This window comes from Anomalospiza imberbis, chromosome 3, assembly GCF_031753505.1.
Source record: "Anomalospiza imberbis isolate Cuckoo-Finch-1a 21T00152 chromosome 3, ASM3175350v1, whole genome shotgun sequence".
Classification (NCBI taxonomy): domain Eukaryota; kingdom Metazoa; phylum Chordata; class Aves; order Passeriformes; family Viduidae; genus Anomalospiza; species Anomalospiza imberbis.
Genome location: NC_089683.1, coordinates 51,606,955 through 51,634,027, shown reverse-complemented (window position 1 = coordinate 51,634,027; position 27,073 = coordinate 51,606,955). Strand labels below are relative to the sequence as shown.

At 38.9% G+C, this 27,073-nt stretch overlaps 1 protein-coding gene across 1 annotated transcript in view; it reads right to left on the bottom strand.

Annotated features, from left to right (window-relative positions):
• The window catches only part of CLVS2 (clavesin 2), a 51,259-nt gene that overhangs the window by 11,865 nt on the left and 12,321 nt on the right, over window positions 1-27,073 (bottom strand). The window lies entirely within an intron of this gene.

The window sequence follows — 27,073 nt, the reverse complement described above, 5'->3', positions numbered from 1 at the left end:
CAGCATAGGCAGCCACGGCAGTCCCTTAGATCACAACCAGGTTCCTCACAGCAGCAGCAGCTCCCATTTGACCATACAGGTAACAAACAAGGACAACCTTTCCAGCTACACCTCCTCCTCTTCCTCCTCTCTTCCTCCTCCTATGTGGATGCAATAAAGGCAACTTCAGGTCCGTGCCACTGGGATCAAAGGCTCAAAAGGAGGCAATCAAATGGTCTGACATGGTGCTTTGTGCTAACAGACCTATTTTGCTTCCTCTAGAGACAAAAGAGGAGGACCTGTAGAAGCACCCAGCAGCCTCAATGTAATCTGCAAAGCACCACTCGAAGCATAGGGTCATACAGCACACACCAAAAAAATGGCCAAGAAAAGAATTGTAAACTATTTCAGCCAATCAAGAACTGTCACAAAAGGAAAGTAGAAACTGCAGGAAGGAAATCTTTACTAAGTGTTTCCAGATAGGAATAAACTTTGAAAAAGTGCAACTGTCTGCATATCCACAAAACCTCTTTAGTCCTGCGAGTGTGTTTAGACCTATGGGAATAATGAAGCACGAACCACTTACTCCTCTCAAAGAATCCATTCACATCCTGTCAGGCACGCCTAACCCAGGGGCTCTTTACACAAGGTACCTCTTGCCTTCAAATTGTAACAGCTTGCTGGATTTTCCATCAAGGAGGCAGCACCTTGATAATAATTTACAGGGAGGATGACAGCCACAACACACACTATTCACATCTGGCTGGCCAGAGCACAAGTCAATACAATCAATGTTTTGCAGCTTTTCTCCAGAAACTTTTGATTAACAGCAGCTTTGAAAGAAAACAATCCTATCAAAAGATTGCTGCAGAAGCCTCATTCTGCTAAATGCACAATTCCTGTCAGCACTAACTAAACGTCCAACAGGATGGTTGATAATTTGACACATAATTCACCATGTTCAGTATTGTAAATCCCCAAACACCATTCTGAAGACACAGCTACGATGTGCAAAAAAAAAAGGTAGTAAATTATGTTTGTATCACAGTGATCCAACAAATCCATTTGGGAAGGATAAATCACTGGATGACACCTTAACCTTTAGTTACAGGAGATACAATTCATCTACAGAAGGTTGTGTTTATTTGGATTATCACAGCTGGTTCTCCAGCAAAGAAATCAGGGGCTCTATGCTGCATACCATGCACAAAAGAGCACATACTTAAAGCTGCAGAAATCTCAGCAGAGCTGAGAGTCACACAGAAACTGAGGACAATTTATGAATAAGAAAATCTCAATAGGCACACTGGCATGTACAAACACAGATTCAGAGCAGAGTGCCAACAGCGTTTGTATTCTAATGTGGCCTCAGAATGCTCTGTATCTATTTGAAAATATAAAATTTCCAGCAGACAAAATGATTATCCTTAAAAAGTACCACTTTGACACATCTATTATCTTTTCCTGCATCTTGGAAACCATTTACATGGAGGATCACGAATATATGTGGAATGATCCTCAAATAGAAGATGCCAGTTGATCTTAAAAGCCAGTTTGTTTCAGTGTTTCTCAGAAATTCTGAAAGATGGGTAATTACCAGTGTCTGTGACTGAACCAAGGTGCACAGATTCAGAAGCACTTACTAAGGTGTAATTAGGACCCCCAAAAATTTGTGCCAAAAAAGAGAAAGGGTGATTTGCTCAGAATGGCCATTGTATACAGTGCAAAGCTGCTGAAAGTAGATCCAAAAGCAAATCTCAAAAGTACCTGCTGAAAAAATAAAACAGCAGAATAAGCAACTGCATCTGCTGGAGAAACAGGTGTCAGAAGGTTGTCTTGCTCTTCTCAGATGCACCTGATTTCCACATGGGGATTTGCCAGACAGATGGTCATCCTACACAAACAGCAGGTAGGAATATCTTTCAAATCACTGATTCTTCTGGGGATTTATGTAGATTAGGTTACAAGCATGGTGGCAGTCACAACTGCCTCTGCCTGTAACCCATGAATCACATGAATTCTAAGCAAAAGGATTCTCTTGCCAGAAAACAGTAAGAAATGGAGATCAGCCGTAAAGTGAGCTGTGCGTCTGACTGGAAAAATAATAAATCTGATGGGGTATTACCAAACTGCAAAAAATAACTAATCATGTATACTCAGTGGGTAGATTTTTTCTTCACATTCACTGTAACCTCTGTTTCAGCAGCAGAACATAACTTTTTCTTTTCTCTGATGAGCACAGTTTGTGACATGGCCATGCCCTAGACACAGGCAAGCAGGCAGCTATTATCAGAGACCACAGGCCCCATGACACGAGGCTTGTAAGTGACAACTAACAGTAGTCTGCCAAGGAAGAGACATGCCCCTAGACTACTGTCTGCAGCACTGAGGGACTACCAGTGCACCGGCAGCATAGCAGAATGGTCCCAGAACTGGGTTTCCACCTCTTGTGAAATGATTCTGTGCACTCACAGCACAGCAATTTCAACCTCTCTGCCAAGCATAATTTATACAGTCTATCTTTACAAGCTTTTTCTCCAAGGGCCCAGCTGCTGTTGCCTACTGCCACCCTTGGCACATACTAAGAAGCCAGGTTTACACTTGCCAGCCATCACATTCCACCCTGTGCTGTACTCAGCCGTCACCTGAGCCAGAGCTCAGGGTTTCACAGAGGGTCCCCTGCTCCACTTTGGCCTTAAGGAATTCTTACAGCACAGGTAGTAACAGTAAAACCAGTATATGACATTTTCAACTTATGGGTACTTATGAGAAGAAAGTGCCAAATTCCTATTGAAAACCAATGTGAGTCTTCTTAATGGTATCAGGACTGTTATCATAAAAGTGATCCATCTTTTTATCATTAACAAATGCAAAAAAACAAAGAACTTCTTAAAGGCCTCAACATTCTTCACTCCTTGAGCATCCTGTCTACATTCAAATCTCTGAAGTCTACTTTTAATGAAGCAGCCCTCCTAGCTGAACTCAGTACTGTAATCAAATTTGTTTGCACAGCTTTTAGAAATGTAGTCTCAGATACTGCTGAGACCACTGTGTGCCCAAAGGTGCTTTGGCAGCCCATTGTCATGAGAGCCTTAAAAGTATGCCACACATCTACAGCAAACAGACTGTCTGGACACATTTTGCCATATATTAAAACCAAGAGAGTGCTTGGGCATGTGTGCTCTGGGGTTGTTTTTGAGGGTTTGCTGTGCTTATGTGCAGTGAGACTGTTTTTGCAGACAGTCTAGAGATGTCCTTCAAAGAACAATGTAGACAAACATAATGAATACACTCACACCCTTTACTTAAGGCTTCACTTGAGTGCTCTGATGAATTCAGGCTGTTGCATCTGCAGACAACAAGAGTTTACAAAGTCAAAACTGCAACAGCCCTATCTTCATAACAAAAATTGTAAGTTCAAAGAAAGCATACAAAACTATTAATATCTTAACTGTGACTTAAGACTAACTCCTCAGGACAATACATTAGTCCTCCTTTAGCATTTCATAAAAGTCAAGCGCTTCAGGGAGAAAAAAAATATATTATGATGAACCAAAATGGTATCTTTATAATGGAAATCTCCACTAGAAGGAAATTGTAATGTCTGCTACAAAAATGCATCACAACTAAACTTCATTTTTAGCAAGTTAAAGAGAAGACTATGGAAACTCATGGAAAGAAAAGGCTCTGACTAGGAGGAATAGTTCACATCCTTAGTATCCAAGAGGTGAACTACTAGTGGAACCAAGTGTCACCGCCATCTACATCAGGAAAGGACACCCGTCTTGCTACCAAACTGTAACTCTCACCAAAGGTGGGAAAGAACAAGGCATTCCTAATACCAAACTTCCAGCATCCATCCATGACATGAGTACTTGCAATGCCTCAAAACAAACAAACTTTTATGTCAAGACTGATCACCTACGCTTCAGACATGACTGGAACCAGTGCTGAGATTGGATGATTAGGAGTCTGGAAAGTGAATATTTGGCATCTAAAATAATTTAGGTTGGATTTTTTTTTAAGTAAACAGATGCTAAACACACCAAGGAGAATAAATAACAGGTGAGGAAAGAACCTTTCAAAACAAAGGATAATGTTGACACCAAAACAAAAGGGAGAAAGTTGACCAGGAACACAAGAAGATTGGAAGCTGGTCAACAGCTTTGAATCACCAAACATGCAACAAGACTGGCATCCTAACTCATTTTGAGAAAATTAGTAAATTCTCAAGAAGCTAAACTTCAGCTTGTCTAGGAACAGGAGACTTTCCCTCCGTACCTCTCTGTTAAGGCTCTTTTAAGGTTCAGATACAAAAAAGAAGACTCAGGTGGTGAAATTTTGCTTGACCCCTGGAACAGCTGTGCTAGTGATTTCCGTCTGGAAGACCAGCATGTTGTTCTCTCCTAGTCTGAGCTTTTCATTTTTATTATACAATGTTGAGCCATTTCTAAGAAAAACAAAAAGTGCCCAAATAAATTTTTGTTACTGTGTTCAACGAAAAGCACAGTACCTAAAGGCAAATTGTGTTATTCAGTGATATTCCTACAAAACAAGATTTAATTATCTAGAACTGGATGTTGTCATTTGGCTAAGAAGCTTCCAATGAAGCAATTTGACTTTTGGCAGTCCTTTTCATTTCTATTAGTCATTTTATCTTACAACTCATATAGTAATATATTAAGTTCAATGAAATGAAAAGAGAGATGGTATCCATCCAGTGAGACTATTACTTGTTTTATTGAAGTATCTGTTCTAATTTTAAATAGTCTTCCACCTTTCATTTCAATATGCTACTCATAAAAATTATATCTTGTTTAAATTAATTAGGTGGGATTTAGAAGTCATTTGACCATATGTCTCTACATGTTTATATATAAAAATAATAAAATTAAAATCCTACATAGATTTTGTGCTTTCACTGTTTGGATAGAGGGATTATATCACTCCAATTTTTAATTAAGTGGGCTTGATAAAGAAAGTATTTTGTGTAAAGCCTTCATTTTAATTTGAAATTGCTTTATTTCTTCACAAATTGCCTTCAATAGGTTTTGACCTTTTTTTTTTTTTAAGTTTTAATTAAAAATTGGGAAATTATTTTAGAAATTTTTCTCCATTTTGACAGGGACTTGGGGTTTTGAACATTGGTTTTTGCCCTATTTGTTTAGTTTAAACCTTGAAAATAAAGGCCTTAATTTTAAAGAAGAAATTAAAAATGTTGTTTTTCAAGGACAATACTGTTTTCAGCTATCAGCACTGCCTCTTTTCTAACACTTAATTTGGAATGTGATATATTAAAAAGAGGGAAAGGAACCTAAAAATTTTTACAGCCTGATGCTATTTTCCAAATATGCAAAGCCAGAAAGAGAGTAAGAAGGAGGGTAGAAGTAGGTTCTTCTATTCTGAAATGATAAAATCATTCTTTACAATAGACAATTATCAGATGGTCATTTTTTCTATGGAAATTCCCATAGTGAAAAAAAAAAAGTCTGTTTTCCAGGCAGCTTGTGAATGTCTTATTAGATTAAGATTACAGACAAAGAGAAAAAAACACTATGCTGCAATTTGCTGTGCAATTACAGTAGCAATACTTTCATAATACCGGTGAAATAAAAATAATGTGGAAAATTACTGTCCATAAAGGATTCCATACTCCAGTTTCAGAAGGCAGAAGTCTTTGGCCAGGGACTGCATAGCAAGATCTGAAATGCCACACCAGCATCTCAGCTTTACCACCCCTGTCCTGAAGTCACCCTCTTTTTGTCAGTGAGACTGTCCAAACAGCCCCTGGTCTCTACCAAACTGCTGACCACAGGATTGCTGTCAGGATGCTTTCAATCATGCAGAAAGTTTCCCACAGGCCTGAGGTCATTTCAAAGAGGAGCATTAGTAGCTGTCAGATACCATCCCCCTTCCTTGTACCTGACCACTTTCAAATATGTGTAGGTTAAACAGCACCCGGGAACGAAGGGATATTTTAGGATAATGTTAAGATGAGGATTAAAAGAAACAAGGTAAGGCAGAAACCTTAGAAATAAGATAAAAGTGAGGAGCAGAAGAGATTAAATAAAAAAGTAATTCAGGAAGAGATATCAAGATACTGCTATGATCCACAAGAGAAAACCATTCATCTTGTTCCATCTCTAGCCTCTTTTCAAAATTTTTACAGGAAGGTAGGGAAAGAGAAATAGAAAGTATTCCTTCACGGAGGACCCATGTTTTACAGTCACGTGTCAAGACTGATTTTAGGTGCAGACCTAAACTCAAGTACAGTAAATAAATACCAAATCCTATATCTTCCATGTAATTGCATATATCATTCCAGCTGACAATTTCCTAGGACCAGACCCATACTAATTATTTTCAGTTTTTCAGGATTGACTTCTGTCAAAATTTGCAAGAAGCTAATCTGAACCTGTCCAGGCAATGGGGCACACAGGTCTGCTGATGGATAAGATGAAGAAAGATCCTGCACAGGGGCAAAAATGCATGTTTTCAAATAGCACTGTATAGCTATAGTGCCAGTAAGTTACTGAGATGAAAGATACCATTTCTCCTACCATAATATTCACTTTTTCTCCCCTGGAAATGGAGAACTTCTAAACTGGTGCCTACAAATTTATTAATCAAAGCTCCTCCAAAAATGCAACTCTCATTTTCAGACAAGATGCATTAAAATTGGATTAGCCCTTTGTAAGTTTCAATGTACAACAATAAAATAAACTGAAAAGTATAGTGTTTCAAGAGTTATTCAATAAGCCATGTTTCCTCATACTATGAGGAATTTATCTCCATCACTGCAGTAAGAACTAAGAGCCATAATCATTTTAGCCATCCAATTTTAATCTGTCACTCCATGCAAATGACAGTCCTGAGAATTGAACTAAACCGTAAAATTGGAGTGATAGTGATTTGAGAAAAATCATCTGAGGACAGCCACTGAGATCTAGAATGCAGCATAATTAAGCTTTAAATTACTGAGGCAATTGAATAACTGACTTGAGATCCATTAATAAGTATTATATTTTATTAAGAGTAGAGGTATCATGAACTATGCAGCATACATAGTTTCAAGAGGTCAGTTCCCCACAGGACAAATCTAATTCAAGTTCCAAAAAGTGTTCCAATATCTTTGTCATAGTACAGAATGAAGATTTATTTCAGCCTTTCAGCTTTAAGGAAAGCCTTAGTCTGAACTGCTCAGCTACACTTTATCTTTACGAAGATTCTTTAAAAAATATTATTTCCTGCATGCTAACTGCAGTTCAGCTTCCCTCTTCTTCTGCACTCCTGAATGATGCTGGTGGTATACACATGCAATATGTGCCTGGGAGTCCAGGGTATTTCAATATTGTTTGAGGGAGAACTGTCATTCAAGTTATTACTCTAGAGGACCATAAATCATTGTTGCTGAATTCTAACTTCAGACATCAACCCCCTGTCTTTGTAAAGCCATATTAAGGATGGGTGTCTCTGGAGGACAGAGACACCCTTTCTAAGGAGGAAATCTTCCAATAAAAACCAAAGATTTATAACAACTGGGAAAATAAATAGTTACATGTTTTACTATACATATCTAGGACAAGGCTAATGTGTTTGCTGAGCTATCAGGATATGCCAGTAATGAAGAAATGGGATGGTGGGATCTGTCCTAAAATCACACTTTTGAAACTCTTGAAAATTCATGTGCAAGGAATTGGGAGATCAAAACCAGAAACGTGGATGTCTTCTTGCTAAAATTAAAGTGGAACCCATGCGAATATATTCTCAAAAAGAGAAAACAACAGTAGCCTCAGCTCACATCACATGGATATCCACAAAGAAAAGAACTCAACTCTGAAACTGTCTGGAACGCCGGGTCCAGTGCTGGGCTTCCCAGTACAAAGCAGACAGAGACATACTGGACACGGTCCAGCAAAGAGCCAGGAATATGACTCAGGGATTTGAGCATCTCTTATATGGACAGAGACTAAGAGAGCTGGGAATGTCCAGCCTGGAGGAGTGAAAACTCAGGGGAATCTCAGCAATGTACATAAACACTTGAAGGGAGGGTATAAGAAACTGAAGCCAGGATCTTTTCAGTGGTGCCCAGTGACAGGATCAGAGGCCATGGGAACAAACTGAATGAACAAACTTATGTTCTTTCTGAACATAAGAAACCATATAAGAGCACACACTTCTAAACAAGTTAGACATTGATGAAAAGTATAAAATCACTGAGGTTAAATAGTCTTTTTACCCGGTATTTTTCAAACCACTTACCACAGTTGTGCTATTTTTGAAATTCCTCATCAGCAGAAGTAACCAGTGTGATGACAGACTCCTCAAAGGCAATTTAAAAATTATTTGCTGGTAGATGTTAATATTTACCCTATGCAAGTTACTCAAACTTCTTGGTTTGGCTGAGGTCACTCATCTTAACAAGTTACTGTCAAAAATGTGTTTGGCTTTCTCCACCTAAACAAAGGCTTACCTTACCTGCAAACACTGACATTTCATGCATCACACTCTCTGAAACAGAATTACAAAATGTAGCCACTGCCAAGCTGTCTGCACAAAACTGTGCAAGTTCAGTTTCCAGAGGGTGGGAATGAGCTGCTTCCCTAGTTCTGGTACCCACTAGTGAGCCCACCTTTTCAGAAATGCCAGAGGGCAACACGGTCAGCTCACAGACCAGGGAAAGTCAGCAACAGTCAGATTAACTCCATTCATTAGCCACACCTCTAGGAAAGAAGTTCAATTTCCATTTTGAAACTGACAATTTGCTACTCTACTCTCACCTCTAGCAACATAACAAAGGGTGGCTGCATTTGAAAGTATGTCTTTTTTCTAAATACAGCATTATTTAAAAAGATACTGCTTTTGCATATGTAACATCTTCAGATGTTTATAACTAGAGATTGCAAAATGTTTATTGCTCCACTGCTAAAACTTTATTCAAATTGTAGCATCTTAAATGCAATACAATATACTAGGGTAGTGTAACCTACTTTTTACAGAAAGCATAAGAATGTGTGCAAAAAGATCCTCCCTCCCTCACCTTCCACTGTACTTTCCTGATTTAGCCACATTCTGATTTGCAGCCCTCTTCTACAGCATGGCTTAAATTTTCTGCTTTCCTCTACTCCTGTCACTCCAGTGCTAGTGGTTGATGCTACCCAGAGAATTAAATCCCCAGAACAGGGATGATGGCATATGGCATGTGTGAGTGGCCTTAATGGAAGGCAGAGACGCCCTGCTGGCTGTCTCTTGCTTCCCATCCATCAGCAGCACACAGGGCATCGTGCCGTGCTGTCCGGCACATCCACGCTACTAGTGCCACAGCCGTGCAGCCGCCCATCCACGTCATGCAGGCTACGGCTGGAAAGGCCCCTGCTGTGACCACCATGTGTACCTCAGAAGGAGGCTGAAAATACAAAACTCCTCACTTCAGTGAAAATATCATTAAACATTAAACCATAAACAAGCTTCTACCTCTGCTTAACTGAACAGTCAAGAGTCATTCCTCAGTAACATAGGACAAGCTGAAATAAAATCAGAGCCAATGCTGATAGAAGCAGACACGGTCTCTTCCAACCTATCCATTCACAAATGGATGCTGTTGTTGAGCTCTTGTACCTGTACAAAAATAGTTTAAGCAAGCAAAATCTTCTGTTAGGTATTACCAGGTGCAGGGTCACAGCAGGATGCAGATACAGACTCAAAGTGCACCACATTTTCTAGCCATAAGACATCTTCAATTGCCGATGAACAGAACTGCATTGAAATCTGAAAGGAACGTGTCAAGCAGTGCATGTGTGTCTGTGTATAAAAATCATTATGCCTCAAACAGCAAATTAATCTCTTAAAAAAATTATTAACATGGATAATTGGGCACTTTCCAGTAGTCTATTCACTTTAACATAAATTTAAGAACTCAGGCTATCAGCATAGGACAAAAAAGGCATTTCCTATCTAGGAACAAGAATCAGTTCCTTTTGCCCTACTGGTAGATCAATTATGTATTAGAGCTGCTGCTGCTTGACTTTAAATCCACATTAGTTTACAGACCGTAAACAAATTTTATGTTACCATATTAAAAAGGGAAAACACTAGAACAAGTTATACATAAACAAAAAGGAAAATAGATCAAGCAAGAGACCAATTAATCAGTCAGATGCTGGCAGTGAGGGGACAGGCTGCCTACTGCCAGCACACAGGGAAATAAGAAACACGCAGATAAATCACTTAAATTTCCTTAAATGTAATTAAATCCAACCTGGAATAACCATAAGATGATTTTTAACATGTTTCTTTGTTAGCCTTAGTTTTGGCAATTCAGACAAAGAAATTTACTGATGTGTATATATGCGTACAATGTATTACTACAGATCTATAATACCTGTTCTCATCCTGAATAAACAACACTTCAAGCCACATTCTGTACATCAGACACCAGCTGTATGTTTAGCCATTTGAAGATCCTGGCTGTGTATTTACTGAAATAGATAATTTAAAGCAGCACTTTAGTCAGCTCTGCTCATTTTGGAGTCTGGCTGATAAACCTTCACATGTAGCTGAAGCATTAAAAAATCTTCTGTTTTCTGAGCTCAAATTCCTGCATCATCGTATCCACTACAGTCTTTCAGCACTAAAATTAAAGGCAGCATGAATATTTAAATGTTCTGTGACAAGAATGCAGCAGTTAAGTCTGCCAGTATACAAAATGTAAAGGCTACCTTAGAATTTGAGTTCACTGGAGGGAGGGAGGTAAGGAAGGTAGATGTAAAAAATAAAGCAGGGGGGAAATTATCTCAGAATTCTTGCTAGCTATTGCTACTGTCCCCCAGGAGCTGTAGTTTGAGTGTTCTAAGCTTCAATTTCCTTACAAAGACAATGTTATTTGGTTGAAATATTTTTTTCCTACAGTGCACAACGGTGTCTCCTGGAGCCAGGAACAGATACAGCCTAGAGGTAAATGGGGATGTGAGGTATCTGAATGCTCCACTCAATGCTGGCAGCTTTCCCAAAATTAAACATTTCAATTTTGACCCATTTGATACTTTTAAAATGAAAAAATCTCTAGAAGGGAGATATTTTACATAAACATTTTATTTTAGTTGTTATGGAAAATTTGTGATTTTTCTTTGAAAGGCATTAGAGTCAAAGGCTATAATGTTTCTGTTTAAATTTTTAGAAGAACTATAGCCTTTGTTTCTGTGGATAAGAATGCAGCATCTTGGAGCTATTATAAGAAATATTATTCTGTTACTTGCTGTGATCATACACAACACAAGCTTACACCAGGATAAGAAATTGAATTTCATGCAGCTCTACTATGAAGAGTTATGTGATTAAATAAATCATAGACAAGCACAATCTTGTGTGTCCCAAGACACCCTCAGTATTCAAACAGATTGCTCTGTTATTTTAGGCTGTCACACTGCTGCAAATTTCATCACCCAGTCCTGTGACTGCGAGAGACCTCACCTGCAAAGTGAGGCCATGCAGAATGACCTCCTGGAAGGACTCAAAGTGATGCCCAGTGGTTGTTGGCACTGCAGTAATTGGTTCCTCTCCTCTGACTCAACTCTGCCTCAAAATTCCAGCACAACTGAACAGTTGGTGTGCTCACTGAAGCTGCCAGCTCTCAGCAGGAAAAAAGTAATGAAGGTTCTTGACCATTTCTGGGTGTATAAAGTCCCATGGTGCCATTGTATACAGAGAAGCATTAACCTCAATGACTTGGTCATATAACAACTCAAGGAATCTCATTCTGCCTATCTAAATCCTCTCTATGCTTTCAGCTGACTCCAGCATTTTTACAGCAGCATTTCACAGCCTCAAAGTGTCATCAAGAATGGGAAAACACCAGACACGACAACATATCCGATGTACGATGTGCTCATGTCATCACTATGAATAAGAGTTTATAGCAAATGGGTCTGATGAGCTTGACTAACTCGATGACATTCCAATCCTTCTACATCAGCCTGCAGGGGTGAGTGCGGGATCACCAAAGATCTCCAAAGCAATGTTCTTCACATACAGCTCACTTGCTTCAACTCACTGTGGACTTGCAGTAGTTTGATTGTATCAGGTGTACTCCATCATTGCTAACTACAGAGCCAGGCCTTTCCCTAATGACATGTACCATTAGAAGTAGCAAGATACACAAAGTAACATTCTACAAAATCCGAAGCAGCATCTACAGATGCCCAGAAACATTAATGGAGGAGAAACTCAATTATCTACACTGTGAAACTGTTAGAGTGAGTTATAGCCACCGTCCCTCTCCCAGACAATTTGGAAGGTAAGCAGAAATCAAGTACCATTACCAAAATGATCTTTGAATGTAGTTATATGCTTAGGTTAACAAAAATAATAATAGTCAGGACATAGCCACTACAGCAGAAGGGCATGTCTGTTTTATTAGTACATAGTTACACTCAGCAAGAATCTAAGGAAAACATGAAGCAATTTTCAATTATTATGCTTCATACAAAACAAACATATTCACTTTCATATGGTAGGTATGGATTTTTAAAATTCTATTCATCACACACATTAAACCTTTTAAATACCATTAATTAAACAGAGTGGCTACTCAAGCACTATGAGGTCTACTGTGTAAATACACAGTAAGGAGTCCTGAGAGATGTTTTTGGCCACTACAGTGACCTCTACTGAACAGCTTCTTTTTTACAAAAATTGGTATTACACCAATGCTTCTGTTCATATCACCCCTGTTGAAATTTTTATTGACCATATTCTGTAGAGGTGTAATGGTGACTAGAAATGGCTCCAAGATATAAACAATTCTTCATGCAAAGTATGCATCGTTATTACTTTCTTAGCCATCAGGTCTTCAGCATCTCAATTCCTTTTCAACATCATTGAGAAATGTATTGTCATTTACATTTAAGGTAAGTTATAATTAATTAAGTTCTGTCCATATTCCAATTAATTCAGCAGGTAATTCAAAGGTTTCAGCCAAGAACCCTGGGATCAGTAATGACACTTGGTAAATGGAGAAAGCGAGGAAGAAGAGCCCAGATCTGAATATCAGTTACACGGGACACCAGAACTCACTCACAGATAAGCAGATCTAGTGAGAGCATGCAGGGGTTTTGGACAACCTCATTTACAGCAACATAACTGCCTATGAGAAGCTGAACTCTGCATCAGGTGAGAATCAAGTCCTGTCTGAGTACACAACTGATAAATCCAAAATAAATAAATAAAACCCACATGCAGGGTTGTAAATGTTGATGATAATAACTTTTTCTTACAGTCTTAAAGAGTAACTCATCTGGGCTATGTGATTCTCCTTTTCCAGAACAACATACCTGTCTGAAAACAGTTCTCCACTACTGGGTATCTACTGAATGCTTTTTCTATGTAAGAGGCTTCATATGTGTATAATAAAAACAACTTATTCGCTATCATCAGCAGGGTGGACAGCCCTGGTGGGAACAGGAGCTAGATTAACAAACAAGCTGAATTCATAGTAAATAAAAAATATGAGCAAGACCTTTGCATGGTTTTGCATTTCAAAGAGGAAAAAAAAAAGGATTTACAAGCATTTTATACTTTTGAAATAAAACTCTCCTTCATTGTGTTGGTTTTCTTTGACACTAACATAAATACAGATGTAGATGTGTTTGCAAAAAAATTATCTTTTCTACAAAACTATTGTTAAACAAGTGTTGACAGATCAATATAACTCAGCATCAGAGCAAAGACCTTATGATGTTTATTCCAATAGAGCACAAAGTTTATAAAATAGATGCATTGTTGCATGATCAGTAGGCTGAATATAGTTTTAAATAGTCCACACAAGCTATAATTATTCCCTGATCCATACCTATCATACTGACATGTGCTTTTCAGTACTACACAAAGCAATAACAAGTATGGATGCTATTTACTATCAAAGCATGTGCACAAGTATGTACATCATCTACAATTTCTGCAGATGAAAAGTATTCCCAGTGAGGAGCATACTGCATTGCCCTGGATATGGCTTCCAGCCAGGTAGGGAAGATATTTTCTCTTCAAAATGAGAGCTCTGAAATTATGCCTGAAGCATAAATCAAACCAGAATTCAAAATTGTGAAATTCAAGCAAGTAACTCTCTGTCCAACCTGGCAGGCCTAGCTTTGTTTAAGTCCACATCAAATTGACACCAACTCTGATGATCTCCATGGACAGGTGACCGCTGCCAACTCTCCAAAGCTGCAGGGCTTCAGAAGCACAGGAGGCTGCACCAGAGCTTGCAGAAGCATGAAGATGGGCACAGAAAATAAAGAGAAAACATAAGTACACAGAAAGACACCAGCATCATGGATGGGAAAGTTTGGACCTCCTGCACTGGAGCATTGTGTCTAGCTCAAGAGGAAATAGGGTTTGGATCAGTTTTGGTGAAAGTCACCTGCACAATCACTACAGGTAACCACTGAGCCGTGTCTGCAAGGATGAAGAGCTGCATTCATTACTTTAAATGTGTTAACAAGAAATTTGATTGTTAAAACTAATTAAAGATATTGAAAAGCTAGATTTTACTCAACGTTATGTTACACTAAAGGAAATTAGATCTATTTAAGGACTCTAAAAATAAGAGAAAAACAAATGGCACACACAAACACGAGCCTCTATTTCCAAGTCTCACTTCACAGTCTGGACATCTCCCAGCCTCAACACACTCACCTATTACCTGTGAAAAAAACACAGAAATTTTACTTTCTAGCATCAACTCCTCTAACTCTATGTTCAATGATATTTTCCTGCAGTGACAGCTCCTATTTTCACCCCTCCTGCTCCTTCTCATTAACATATAAATGCATTACAGTACATTTTATTCTAAAAGACCTTGCTGTTCATCTCATTTCTATTTTACAGTTATTGCTCAAGAAACAGTTGCTGCCATTATCCATCCTCTCTGCCTTCTTCCCAGTCTCCCTGATCCATGCAAACTGTCCTCCCCAGGTTTCAGTGCTGTGGGTCACCTTTCACCTCTTCACTCACAGACTTCAGTGCTTATTCCTTGCTCACTTCACACTGAATATCATCCCTAGAGAACTCCCTTCTCCTATGAGCATTTCAGTGTCATTCCTGTGTCAATACACATATAACCTCAACTCGTGTCTTCCACTGCCAAGCCTCGCCCATCATTACTACTTGTCTGAAAGCTCACTAACAGCACTAAGCTCAAATTCACTCAGTTTTTATTTTTTCTAGCGTTGCAGCAATCCTCATAATGAACTCAGCCAGCAAACTCACAGCCCTGGCTTTCTCTGTAAAGTCCTGTTCTCCTCTAACACCACAGTGTTTGCAAGACCAGCACTTACCACGTCTTTCCACATACAATGTTGTGGGAAACCTGACCCTGTTATCTTTAATATCCTACCACTACATTTTGTGCTGCCTAAAAGTTATTCTAAGGGTTGAGGTTTTTTTAATCAATATGTGTTTGATGAGCCCAGGGCTATGAATTTCAGTCTGTGTTGAAAGGATCAAACCCAAGAGAGAAAGGACAGGAACATATCATCCACCTAATAGAAACAAGAAGGGAAACTAGGCTGACACTATTTGGGTGACCAGAATTGTGATCTCTGTGAATCCTGACTGAATTCCCTTCTAAGTTTTTATTGTATGTTGAAAAGAAAATCAAGGTTCTGAACAAGGAGGGGTGAGATAAACAAGCAACACCTGGCCTAATGTGATGCACTAACAGCAAAAATATTCATCTTGAAACCATCTGCTTTGCAGCAAAGCATGTCTCCTGCGATACAATATGTGAGTCAAAGCAGATTATGCCCGGGCTTTGCTGCAGAACGTGGAACAAAGCAAGTCATCCCAAACCAACCCCCCCATCAGACCGTGACTGCTGCAAGGTTGGGAATGCCAAATAAAAAGCTGAACAGCATGCCAGGGCTGCACTCGCTCCATCCGGCCCTACCTCAGGAAGAGAGACAGATGGTGCCAGTGACTCAGAAGAATGCCAAAAGGCTCTCATCTCACAGCAATAACCTATGTCCCAGCCCTGTGACAGTCTGTCATCTGAGCAAATTATATTTTTCAAGGACATAAGTGTGAACTTGATGCTGGTAGGAAAACATGACAGAGTGCTCTCACAGACAACTTCTCTTTTTGCAACCTGGGCAAACATAATTCTACTCTGCAGTTTCACCTGTGTGCTTCTCTGTGTGAGAAGGCAGGGCCTTGGGTAATAATGCCTAGCAACATAAATTACAGCTTAGTGTACTTCTTCTGACTAACTTTAAATTGTCAAAATCTATCCAGGAATAAAAAGCCTCAGGGAAAGCATAAAAGATTTGTGAGCAAGACTTCATAACCTTAAAGGAAATCAATCCCAACTTTAAAATGTGCAAAGAAACCCCCAACAAACCAGATCCTCCAGATTCTGCTATTCTGCTTTTCTATTTTTTTTTTTATTACTGTATTTGCAAAATAGAACAAAGCAATTGTATGTCTGTTCCCTGCCTCTTTAATTCTTTTTCCATTTGCAAAGTGCAAAATAATGGCTTCCCATTTCTACTTTGGGGAAAAAATTGCTATTGTACTTCTTTTCCCCAAAAGCAGGCACTGAGTGAATAAACACAGGGAACCACCAGCTCAACATCCGGTCCCATGCAGAAGGCAGGACTAATTTAGGACAAACGGAACAGCGACAGAGTTTGCATGGATAGGCCAAGACCTGGGCACAAATGAGCTGCTAAGAAAACCTGTGCCAGTAGTAGCTCCTGTGATGGCATTCTTAGAGACACAATGCTGTAATGACATAAGCACATTAAGCTTCATGGGGAGGAATAATTTTCTCCTATTAGACAAAATAGCACAGAATGAGACAGCTACATCTTGGCCCAAAGTGCTATTTTGGGGAGCTGTTCCACAACAAAAGCTTTATATTGCACCTTTATGTCCCTTACAACACAGATACTTCTACTCTTCCAGTCTCAGCTCAGTACACCAAACACTTGGGGGCTTGTCAGTAACCACTCAGTTTCCATTTGCCCTCCCAACTCAGAGTTGTTTCTCAAAAGACGCACCCTGCTTCACATGGGCCCTGAAGTACTCTGCCCTCTGTCCCATTCTTTTTTTCCGATGTGTCAGTCTGAGTGTGAGTTCACACATCACCTCTGTGCAGGTAGCTTACATGGAGATATCCCCAGTTTCCTTCTGAACAATAATTTAAATTTGCAGCCTGTTGTTCTAAGAAATGTCCAGCTAAAGCCCAATGTAGCAAGTAAAACACGTCCTTAACCTGCCAGCCTTACCTCTATTCTCAAACCTTGCACATGACAGAGCTGAGTCATTCATCGTTTTCAGGCCCTGTCATATTCGATTTCAGCTGCTCTCAAGCCCCACACATCCCACCTCTGTTTACCTTCTGCAAATTCTCCTTGCATGGTGTTGCTTAGACAGTGTAAGTGGCTGAGAAAGTGCGCTCACTAGTGCAGCAAATTATCTTTTCCAAAAACACAGAAGTGTGGCTTTCCTGTTTTTCAGGGAGACATCAATGCTGCAGATGCACATTTTTTCATCTCAGCCCTCATGTCTGCCTTCCTAGCCTGTGATTTAATGAAAGATTAAAGACTAGCTTATGAAAGTTCACCACGGCAACTGCTGATGTCATTGGGAACAGGATTCACAGTCAGGGCTTAAAGAAAGATGAAGACCATATTGATAATTGACAATATTTCTGACATTATTCATCTACCTAATTAAGCCACAACTCCATGCCACTACATATGCTCAAAACTGAATGAACAGGAGATGTAGCACCATTAATATGCTTAGCTATTGGTGTTACATAAAACTAGCCCACAGAAATTAACTGTTCATGGAAGGTGTAGATTATTTTCTCCTTTCTTATAAAACAGCAGAAAAACAGAATTATTCATGCATCTACTTCATGGTGCCATGCCTTTAATAATCCTACTGAAAAAAGTATGTGCATTCTAAATGCTGCATACTACATGCCATAAATTGAAGCAAGATTTTTTTTATTCATTTAATTGCAAGCACATTCAAGCACTGAAGGAAAGGAGACACACTGACAGCCTGGACAGCTTGTCTGGTAATCATTGTCATGTTTGCCATCCTTTAGGGAAGAGGTAAAACTTTTGTCTGTGTACAAACACAAGAAAAAAAACCACATTCAAAGTAACCAAAGTGTACGTATGCTCTCCTTCTGACTCTTTCTGAAACAAGTTACTGCTAAAATGCCTTCATGGTAGTTTGTTGCTTGCTGCATCCTTCTACAGCAGTGCAAAAGCAATGTACTGATGGGCAGTCAGTCCACAGCATGGAGATACAACCAGTAAAGGAGAATATCTGCCACAAACACGTAACTTTCAGGGATGGCAAATAAGGGGCCATTCAGGACTTATAGCAGATTTCATGAGGAAACAATGCAATTAGGGAAAGAAGCAAAGGTTGATTACATGGATTTAAGAAACACTAGCAATGAGTACAAACAGTTACGCTTCATGTATCTACTATGATTACGAGGATTTTGATGACAGAAATGAGAATGAAGGTAGACAGACCATCTTCTCCCTGCATTTCAGTGAAAGCCTTGAGACCTGGAACTGTGCCTGAGTGCTGGACACACTGCGAAGAGGCTCTGCATTTCTCCTACACGGCGTGGCTGCCATTCTCATGACAAAAACAGGATTAGGTTGTCAAAGGGGAGCTCTTAAAAGAAGACATTTACAGTCCCCATATGAAATTAAAACAATCCACCAAGAAGATTTAATGGGACAGAGTCTCAAGAGAATGAAGAAAAAGATACACAGTAAGGCTCACCTTGCATGTAAGATACTGCTTAGCTTGGTTTCATTCCTACAACTTAAAGCAAGAATACACATGGTCCAAGATGTTCCCATGGATCTTCAAATAAATTCATTCTTAACTGGCTTTCACACAGCTGCCTTTAAAGGCTTGCGTGCTACTTTCATTTGATACTGCATTGATTTTCTCTGAAGTTTCCTCCTACCATGGCTACCCTGATCAATTAGTGTGCTATAAATAGAGCAGTCAGATTCCTTTCACTGGTCTCATTAAATTGCACTCCTGCTGAATTTCTGTGGAGAACAGAATTGGATCATACTGATAGCAATGGTATGAAGACGTCCTAGTGTTTTCCAGAGAAAATCAATTGCTCAATATTCCTAACAAAACACTTTGAAAAGCATGACCCAATGGATCCCAGCTAATGCCCAAAACATATGTTAAACCTTGCTTGCAGTTCCACATCTCCAAACCACTGAAAAATAAAGGATGAGAAAATAAGTGGTTAAGAGGCTCAGGCAGCTTCTCACTAATACATAATCCCTCATCAATCACAACTATTTACCTGCATCCCCCCATAATGGAAACATGTTGCTGGAGGTATGCAGTTAACCCATGTAATTCTTCTGGAAAATGAATTAAGAATTTGAGGAAGAACAGAGTCTCAAGGCGTGCTCGGTGCCTGTCAAAGTCACCATGTAATTGTGGTGTGCTCATTGACTAAAACTAGAGGGGAATGATAATATCTGGTGCTATGGTAAAGGTCAGTTACTGCAGCAGATGTGTGACAGCTATGATTTCAAAAATGTTAATCTTTATTTTCCAATGGCACGTCAGTATAGCTTTTAAAAAATTTGTTTTAGAGATGACATTTTAGTCAATGAGATTGATAACAACCATAAAATAGGAGATATAATTGTCTACTTTTAAACATTTCAAAATCTAAACTGAAGGGCAGTTTTTAGGTCTGTCTTCTGCCCAAACCTTGGTCTATCCTTTCATAATTATCCTGTCTTCTCCTGACATCCTTAGTGTCCTCTTTTTCCCTCTGTTAAGCACTATCTTTCAAAACATTTTCCATCGTCCTCACAAAATGAATCTACATTTTCACCATATACTCTTCTGCAGGTTGAAAACCCCTATTGCAAATGCCAGGTTTATAACTGCACTTGAATTACTGAATGTATCAATGTTTCTACATGGACTCACCGTGTCTGGAGCACAATCCATGGGGCTTCTGTGTAAAGACCAGAAAGATCTACTGCAGATTTCAGAGGACTGGCTGTACCTTGCAAAGACTTTCTGAGGAGAATGCTAGAGGACTACCAGTACTTGATGATTTGCCGTGGTTTCTTTATACTTTGTACGGTGGCCTCCAGCCAGAAGATGCAGTGCTCTAAATTTATATTATACTATTTAATCTATACTTTCAGTCAAATAGTTTGCCCTCCCCTGAATCACAGCAGAATCAGCTTCTCCTTCCAGATAATGTTCTCACAGGTGGAAGTGGCCAAGGGTTGAAATTCAGCTTTTCTCAAAAAGGAAACCCTACCCCAAAGGATTCTAACAGCTATAAAGGATTCATGAGAACCTACTAAAAAGAGCAGGGAAGTAACAAATACATTTATAAACAAAATCTTTAATCACTGCTTAAAGATTGCATTTGCCAATGACACCAGGTGATATTAGAGTCAGTCCTATAGAATAATGGACAGCAATATATATTTCATACTCAAAACTTATACTGTGAGTGACAATGCAAAAATGCAACCCAAAAGAACAAGCAAACACCTCAGCATAGCCAGAACTGTACTGGGGGAGATGCTGACTTAGTGTCAGGTGCTGGAGTGAAATTCTTTTTCTTTGATTGAATGTAAATTTATTTTCCTCAGAAAAGGACGATATGTTCAGCCACCTCAGATTTCAGTCCATATCCATGTTTGGATATTCATTATGTGTAAACAAATCATTACTACCTAATCCTTTTCATTACAGAAAACACTGGAAAATATTACAAGCACTATTTTCATATTCCACATAATAAGAAATGTTTTTTAAGAACGTATTCTGACTTTTGCAAAATATGCAGGAAAAGACTACAGAAATGCTTTTTGGGGAAGGGAGCTTTTATTTAAAGCCTGTTATCCACACTGGACTATAATATTTTAGAAAGAATTAATACCAGTTTTTTTTTTCTTCAGAAATACAATTTTCTTCATTTGTTATATATCTAAACTTTCAGCTCCTGGACTACTTTAAATCACCACCAAAGTATCACTTATTTAAACAGTTATGCCTATTAAAACAGACCAAAATTGAATTTTCTAAATTGTTTTATGATTAGGAAACATGAGATGAGAGAAACCTTTACTAGCCATATAATTTCACACTTTTTATGGTGCTGCCCCCAGAGAAGTTTCCCACAGTTGTTTTTAAACATGTGAATTATGACAGCAGTGTTCTTCCTGCACAGCAATCACTTATAAACAAAGTCAAAATTTTGCTTATAACCAAAGGCAAATTGGATTCATAAAAAATAATTGTCAAAGGAGGTGAACACTTGCTAAGGAATATAAACCAAAATCACAAAAAAAAAAAATTGTATTGTTTTGTGGGTTGAGCACTGTAAGACTCTGCTGGCAGAGGCACTATATGCATGGGCAGCATGTGCAGAAGACACTAACATAAAGACAACTGCACAGCCTAGTAAGATCACAGAGGATTTATTGGCATAATGGAAAATAAAGGTTAGACTGGTTTCAAAAAATAATTACAAAACGATCCATTGTGTACTTTTGAGGTAAACATGAAAGATGCGTACATAAAATGGATTAATAACACAGGTAAATTGAACGTTGTAAAAAAAAAAAAAAAAAACAGATTTAGGCTCTCCAAATAAAGAGGATCCTGCTGATTTTCACATCTCAACATCTCCAGTGCCAAAGAAGTCAGGAGGAACTTCTTGAGGTCCTGAATCCAAATCACTGCTGCTGCAGATAGGTACTGCATCAAAACAATTCTTTTCTATGGGTTACTGAGAGTCACATACCAATTCCTACTTTGGCCCCAACAGCACACAATGAAATAGCAAAGGGTTTTATAGGAGTTGACATTTTGAAATAGAAAAATTAGGACTAATGCCGAGAGGAAATCTGAAGAGCAAGAAGTCTTAGAGAGGTTTCCAAAGAATGTGCCAGACTTGCCTTCGAGCTTTTAAATTAAACTGTGAGAAGCACTAGAAAATATAATGCACAGGATAATCTTGCCTTAGCAGGAAGGTGAACTATGATCTTAAAACATGTCTTCTGTCGCTAACATTACAATTTACAACAAATTAGTTTTATTTCTGAGTGACCTTACAAGAAAGACTACTATTTATTCCCTTTATTGCCTTAAGATACTGAAGAAAAGAGAAATATTTAGACCTTGACTGAGAAAAATCACTTTCAAAAATAAACAGATATTCTGAAGCTGAGGAATGGTTATAACCATATAGTTGTTGAAGTGTAGTCTACCAGAGACAACAGAAAGTCATTCACAGTGACAAGAATTAATTGCCTATACTGAGTTTGTGCTACAAGCCTTTCATATTTGTGTCACCTTAGTATTGTATTAGTTTTTGAGCATAATCAGAGCAATTTAGTCACTCTTTATAGTTAGTGCAGATAGATTCAGTTTCCTGATAAAGAGAAGTAAAACAGCAAAATCTCAAGAAAGAAGCAACCTTCATGTACGAGTCTCTTCTATTTTCCTTCTCTCAAGATGCAATCATTTTACTTGGATGTTTTTCTCTGTTGACAGAATTGATGGAAAAATGTAAACTATGAGCATTTTCATTGGTTTCTACACTAACCACATCTAATTTGTTGAGTAGAAGAGACCATCAGAATAAAAAAAATTCTTCTTTTTCTAGATCATGCCATGTCATTCCAGTAACATCCTCTGAAGCTCCCAATGTCTCCTGCCTGGCCCCATGAGCAACGAGTCATGTGTACCAAGCAGGCCAGCTCTTGTGGAAGGAATTAAAAGGAGAGTTTCCTTAACAGCCTGGTGTCAAAAGGACTCACTGGGTATGTGAACAGACCAGGACTCGCTCTCCAGCACTACTTTCATGACTGCTATGAAGAGCAATGGGAGCACTGGTTACAAGAAGATTTGGAGATGGGAAGTTTGAAGGTGATTGGAAGCCAGATGTGGAGAGCATTTGGCCAGTGGGATCACAAAAGACTGAAATCTCCTAAGGAGTCTAAGATGAACTTAATGTGTCATGCAGTCATCTATGGTGACTGAGGTTTTGGAGGATGCCATCAGAATAGAGACAAAAAAACCACATCAGTGAAGACTAGTACAAAGTAAGACAATGTCAGCAGGAATGGGTTGAGGAACTGGGGAAACAGTAGGACAGTGGCAAAGCCTGCTCAGAGCAAAAAGGGCAGGAGGAATAAGCAGAAGAGTCTGTGCCAGTTCGATCAAAATGTCTGAACAAAAGCCAAGCTCCCCACAACTAATCACTCCTTGCTTACAGCAAATATCGGCTAACCACTGGCAAAGAGCCCTCTGTCTGTCTTTGTTCAGGTTCACATGGAGGATGACAACCTACTGCAGGCAGATACTCCACTAGATCCAGCAGCAGTGTTTGGAGGATGGATATTTGACTCCATAAAGCTTCCTTGCAGTTTTCAGTAAGATGCCACAGAGAAGAGTTTCTTGGGGGGAAAGGAGAGTTTAGTTTGCTGCTTCTTCTCATTTGTTTCAGAGGTGGCAGCCCATGCGGCACTATGTGCATTTAAAGAGAATCTAATGAGAAGCTCTTAATTTAGCCATGCTAGAATTCAGACTCCTAGCTTGGGTGGTCAAGATCAAGGCTAAAGTCTTGAATCTTCCTGATCAAAAATAAATGTCAGCTGGACTCCAAATATATAAACCATGACTGAAAATCAGACCATAGCCTGTCACAGTGGGCACCCCAAATTAGAAAACATTTTAATAGTAATCTTTCAGTAAAATTATTCTTAACTGGGGATAGAAAAAAAAAGAAAAAAAAAAAAGATTATGGTATCCTTTAATCTTAAAAGTGTGTTTGTGAGAATATATAAATCAACAGTCCAAAGGCGTTCAACAATTCTTTTTTTATGAGTGTCATAAAAGAATCTAGCAAGGAAAATAATTCTTCTGTCTTCAGATAACTGATTAAAAACTGGGACCACACTGAATAATGGCTGTGTCTATACAGACATGCCTGTTTGTAGCTGAACTCGAGCTATGGTCGAGCTTTCTCACCCATCAGGTCAAGCCCATCAAGACAGCAGGTGAGCAGCAGAAAAAACAATCACTTCCAGTCCACCCTATTTCCACAGTAAATTGCTGCTAAGCCTTTTTATGGTCTTTTTACAAGTAAGGAAGTCCAAGTGTAAGTAAACTCTTGAAAATAACAAGCTCCTAGGAAAAATATCCCATTTAACTGCTGTGGCTGCAGAACATGAGTTGAACTGGTATGAAATTATGCTGTTTACAAGCACGTCTCTCTGTTCTCTGGGAAGTACTGGGTGCAGGGGACCCTAGCATTTGCAAACAACTTAATTCTTTGATTAAAAAAAAAAAAAAAACTGAATGAAATTATTTACTAGACTTCCTGATAATGGAAGATACTCCCATTAAAAGCTTGAGTCTGCTACTTTTTAATATTCTGTCAAGCAATATGCAAAGTGTCAGGACCCCATTCTCAAAACACGGTAGAGAATTCAAGCACTGAGTAAGAGGACTGGATGTTTTTAAGTCTGGTTGCAAAAACATTCAAAGCTCTATTTTGTGGTTTGCAGCACACTGCTGCTCACTGCTAGTACAAACTGTTCCTTCAGCTCATTATTAACAATATTATGCACTGCACAGAGCATGTGACCATGTAATTATATGAAGTCATGATACTGTTTCCAGTGACATCCTTAGCTCCAGAAGTTCCTGCCTCAGGAATCCTTGGCACTGCAGCATACTGGTTACATAGATGTAGTCCAGAACAAGGTGGCAAAATTTAAGCATTCTGTCTTGTTGAACCAACCCTGATGTTCAGCAAGATTCCCTGCAAGACACTGATAGAGCTCACACTTAAAGAAAATGGGAGTAGGAAGTCCTGTCACTTACATCACCAGACTGTACACAGTCTGTGTCTCGTACTTCCACCTTGCACTGCTGCAGCAAATCTGGTTGGGGATATTGTTCTTACAGCTCATAAGAACAGCTGTGTGAAAGATGTTTCTCAAAGTAATTGTAGCTGCAAGGATGCTGCCTTCATTTAACTTTCTGGTTTGCTCTCATTTTTACAGGACTGAGTTTGTTTTTAGTGTATGAAGCCTTCCTCTGTTACAAAAAAAAAAAAAAAAAAAAAAAAAAAAAAAGGGACACAGTTACACAGTTAAAGGACCTGCCTTGTCCTCCATAACACTATCACTGTTTCTCCCAAACACCCCTGTCTCAAAAGCAAGAGTCTTCTGCAACAATGCTGACTGTCCACATATGCTGAGTTCCCCATTAAAATGTGTATTGTCTCTTTTCCAGTAGCTTTTTAACTAGAGGAGAAGCATTCACATTCAGCCAAGTACACACCTTACAAATCATTGAGATGTACAGCCTGCCTGAGTGAAAACATGCATGAAAAAAGTCTGTCATGCGTGCACCTTCTATGATGCACTAAAGAGAAATCAATATTTAAGAAGGAATTAGTGGCCCAGGTTTTAGATTACTAAATATCAGTTAATCAATTAATGTGATTCATGCATACCTATAGTCTTTCATTTTGCAAAACTCAATTATAATTACCCCAAAGCTATCTGTCAGAGTTAATAATTCCAACTTTCAATATAATTTTCATATTGAATTTTCAGTCTTTGAAACTGTTTTCAGCTGCCTTATGAAAACATTGCTGTCTTGACAATTAAAACAAAAAAAAGAAAAAAAGAAGTCCATATGGGGGTTTATGTCAAAAAGGACTATCACCAAGAAAATAATCACACTCAGAACTTTCTCCCTCTTTCTTCCCAGGAGTTCTCAGCTAGATGTTTTGGTAGCAAGGGTCAGGGCAGTGCCAGAAGCAGTAAAACAAAAGGCAGGTTTTCAGAATGGGTAAAGAAGTGGAATATACAAAACTTGACTTAATCATGCCATACCAAAAGTCCACCTAGCCTTATATCCTGTCCTTAACAGAGGCCAAAACAGAGAGCCTAGAGCAGCTACAACTTGGATAACATATGTGATATTTCCACTCAGCATCCACCACATCTCCAACTTTGTACAGCCTAAGGAATTCTGAACTTTGATTTGATTTTTATCTATTTACCATTCCTCAGTCCATCTCTCTTTTCATTTCCCCTAAACACAGCTAAAATTTAAACATCCAGAATTCCTCATGGCACAGAGTTCGACAAGTTACCCAAATGTTGTACAAAGGTGTCTTACAAAGAGCCAGGCCCCCTCCACCTCATCACCCGATGATGCTAATTTCTTAAAATGTAAATAAAAAACAACATCTGCAGCTTGTCCACTCTCTCTAGCCACCCATGATCTTTTTTGTATTTCGGTCTGACCTCATCAGGGACCCTGATTTAAGGAGGAGGTTGGATTTGCCAAGCCTCTGAGGTCTTTCCCAAGTTGAACGCTTCTATGGTTTTACAGATTTCTGTACTTTCCCTCTACAGGTTTTTATTTTTTTTCCATCTAGATGAATTCCAGCCAATTTAATTGTTCCTTATACAGAAACCACCTGATACATTTTGGATTTTTTGCTCAAAGTTCATCACTGTCTACAGAAATTCAGGACTGGTTTTCTTCAGAGCTCTCAAAAGTTCTCTCTTCTATGGGAAAAAATAGCTGAAGCATACAGATTGCAACCCATTACTGGTGAAGGAGGAAAAATCTTGTAAAGTTATTGAAAGAGACCTTATCAGGCACTCAGGTATTGAAGCACACAACACTATAACACTTCCTGCTTTCAGGAACACAGCTGCTAAATAACACGAGCTTCTTCACAAGCCCAAAATCAGTGATTGGCTACAGAAATCAATGAATGGGGAAAAGTGGGCACCAAAAGACTGGAACTCACAAATATCCACATATTGAATACAGTAGGGAGAGTCAACACAAAGTCCTAAAGTCGAGGCATGTGTTCCAGCTCTCAAAAAATGTTTTCCTTCTGACTTCACACTGGGGAAGGTGTAGGAGCTCTAAGTGCAAATCCTCCTTCTCAGTGATGAAGAGCAACAGGAGTGCTATAGGCACAAGCATCTGCAAAGAAGAGTGTTGCTCC